General features: G+C 40.8%; 1 pseudogene; it reads right to left on the reverse strand.

Moving 5' to 3' along the window:
• Window positions 1-658: 658 nt before the first annotated feature.
• On the reverse strand, window positions 659-3271 carry LOC145484324 (putative skeletal organic matrix protein 5; annotated as a pseudogene).
• Between the last annotated feature and the right edge of the window lie 263 nt (window positions 3272-3534).

Genomic DNA, 3534 nt, shown 5'->3' on the forward strand with positions numbered 1-3534 from the left:
CCTTAGCGAAGCGCGCTTTCTGATTGGCTAATACACTCGAATCATTTGCCCGTGGGTTGCACGCTCACGTCAGTTTGTTTATTTGTACTTTTTCTCGGCAATGTTGCTCATCGATGTTGACACTTAGTAAAGCATAATTCCTATTTTTCTCCTCCTAAAATATGGAAAAATCTAATAATTCTTCCGGAGATGGGGAAGATTATTCCTGTGAACTACCAAATTTCGAGCTTAAGTTTTTTGCCTGGCCTCCACCTAAGAAATATGCAAATTTAAGTGAACAGGAGTTGAATCGGCTGGTTGAACAAATTAAGGCACTCGGCACTCGGAGAAGGACCAAAAAACAACCAACTGGTCTGTATCAACTTTTCGAGGTTAGTAATGCATAGCGGCAATTTTACACAGAATTTTTCAGCGATTTGGCGACAATAAAATTCAGCACAAGCTTTCATTGTAAAACTTTTCTGGCGTCGAAAACCATTTAAATGCTTTCGGCGAGCAAAACTTTAACAAATTTCTGTTATAAGTCTTGCATACGAAATCCTTCTGTTCCAAAAACCTTAAAGATACTAGTTTTTCTGAGCTTTAATAACGGAAGTTTTATCAAATACTGGTAGCCTGCGATGAATGATTTAACTTAAGTTCCCTGGTTTCAGTTTTGCTCGATCGCTCGACTCGCTTGGTCGTGAATTGAACTCTTGAAATTGAAGAAAGAGCCGCTCGAAGGAGCGACTGCATCGTGCACAAATATAAACTTACATTTCTGACAATTTCCTTTAAAGGTCTCAATCTTCTGTTCATTTAAGCTATTTTACCAAATAACGAAAGAAAGAAAGCCATTCATGTGTTCAAGTTCAGCCTTAGACGCGCAACTCATCAATTTAAAACGAAATGGAAAGGAAAACGAAACCCACAAACCTGCTATTGGATAAGAACATCTCAAACAGCTCAAAGCCAGGGGTGTTTGTTCGCTGTCTTCTCCACTCTCGCTTTTAAGAAATGTCTAGTTCCATGTTGTTCTTTTCTTTTGCCGAAGAGGCCGTGAAGGACAGAGAGCTCAGCAACCAAAAGCTTCAACCATATGCAGTTGGCTTTCAATTCTTGGGAAAACTTATCCAAATTTAAGTTTGACTAACTTTTGAGAAACAATTTTACCGAATGCAATTTTCGTTTGTTGTCAGGTTGATATTTAGGTTAACGAGCAGTTTGAAGTTGTTTGTTGGCCCGAGATCGAAAAAATGCAAACTATAAACTCGGCGCGATTCAAGAAAAAATTTTGATGTGTCGCTTTGTCGTTTTGAATGAACATTTTCGCGCTGTTTATCGCGCTTTTGACTTCGTGTAAGCCGGACGATATTCAATATATACTAATCTCAAAAGTCTCAATGTTATAAAAGAAATGGTAAACGTGCAGCGTGCAACTATCGAGTTATATATGCACTTGGAGGTTTGCTAAGCACTCAAGAAGATAGAGTCGCACTCGGCTATCGCCTCGTGCGACTCTTACGCGTCTTTCGTGCTTAGCAACCTCCCGCGTGCGTATTATAACTCGATAGTTGCTCGCTGCACGCATACTACTTCTTAATTGTGAATGCCAGTACAATTAAGGATTTAAACTACGAGTGCTATTTGAGCCTAAAGGCTCATGCAATTTGAAAGAATTTTCAAATATCACGAGGTCGAGAAATTTCTGCAATTTCTTGGCTATCAGTTAAAATTTCAATGCCTTTGTGACTCTTGAAAGTTTCTTATTCGTCTCTTCAATGTACTAAGATGTAGCCCATGGCTTTGATGTGTTTGTTTCCATTATCTGGAGCGTGCGTTGCTTGGTTTCCGCACGTATTGGAGTTGTCAAAGTGTCCCCCGGTGCCAAACCCAATTCTCGAGTCACAGCTGCTGCAGTCATAGTTTTCGTTCCCGAGGAAACCGATCCTTGCTTTAGAATATGAACTTGAAGTACCTATAGCGTTGAACCCTTCTTTATTACAGTTGAGCTGCAAAGAGGCCTGTGAACCAATCAGCGTCTTCCACTCCTCACGACCCAGTGAGGTGTTGCGGTATTGCCGTCAGCGATCAGTGAGTACAGCGAGTTGGCCTGCTTGTCGATTTCAATGAAACTGATTTGTTGGCCGATCTTCATTCCAAGACAGATCTTGGAGAAGGATGTGTTCCAGTATGTCGGTAACTTGGTCTCTTGTAAGTCAAACCCAGTCTTGCCTCCTTCAAGGCTATAAACATTTCTATCTCTCCAAAGATTAGAATTGTAATGGAACGCTCCCTGGAATTGAAAAGAAGAAAAGTTTCCCCTCCCGCAAAATTCTACTGACTGGCCATTGTCCAAATATTCGCTGATTCAATGAAGAATGAACATGACAATTCTCTCAGCGAAAAATTGATTTGAAAGTCTAAGCAGGTCTGTTAGTAGCAACGACGCGTTACTGGAGTGTGATCATGCGAGCGCAAAAAAAAAAAATTAAATCGTTTTCTGGGAAATCACCGTCCGTGAATAAACGGGGGAGTTGTCAATGAACCCTTCAAGCATGTATTTAAGATATAACCAGTTTTGGGAATAGAGACTAAATATCTATTTCGCCTCAAAGCAATAAAAAAAAAAGAAACCTTGGTCTAAATGAACTCTGGACTCGAATAGGAAGAAGAAGAGAGAAAACCGCTACGGAATGTGGGTGGTGTTGGGTAAAGGCTCTGTGCTCTGAAACTACAGTCGGTGACAATATTGTTGACACATTCACCCACTGTGGTCCTTTTTTGACTTCCTAGCTTGTCCTTTCAACCTCCCCCCCCCCCCCCCCCAAACAATGTTGTGTGGCAATTGCTGTGATCTTGAGCTACAAACAAGCAACATTGAATGGGGGAGCGGGGTTTTTTGCACAGTTTATTGCGCTATAAAAAGAGTGGCGTTATTTGGTGCACTAAAAGTACTATAGCAAGACAATGTGTCAACTAATTATGTCGCCGATTGTAGCATGATTAGTAAATTATTACAAAGCGTTCTTTTCTTACTGACGTATGCTAAAAGTATGTGTTATTGTGGCTACTCCTATGCAGGCGATTCCCTACACTGACATGCCCCAAGACTTCACGCAGCGTGGAGGTAGACAATACAAGGATGAATTTTAGCTAATTTTTGGCTGAGTTTTGGCCAAGCCCTTGTATAAAGCCATCTTATGTTGTTGCATACCTTATGACCATCCATCTTCATGGCCAGTGTCCATCCTCCACTACCGCATGCTCCAAGGTCATAGGTCATGTGACAGTAGACCGGAAGTACATCAGATCCCAACTTCAGCGGGTAGAATTTGTTACCTTCAGCCCTGAATAAGGAATATGAAACTTGAATACGGGAGCTGAGGGCAAGTTCATAAATGCAACGTGTACGAATCGATTAATAGATGATAATTAGTTATTACTCAATCCGGTTTCTCATCATAACTATTTTAAATAAAGTTAAAGTTACGTACAAGTTCATGTCATACAGTTCCTTGCAGCTTGTCTCAGGTTCTGAAGAAGAGAACATAG

This window comes from Orbicella franksi, chromosome 4 (assembly GCF_964199315.1).
Source record: "Orbicella franksi chromosome 4, jaOrbFran1.1, whole genome shotgun sequence".
In the NCBI taxonomy this organism is placed as follows: domain Eukaryota; kingdom Metazoa; phylum Cnidaria; class Anthozoa; order Scleractinia; family Merulinidae; genus Orbicella; species Orbicella franksi.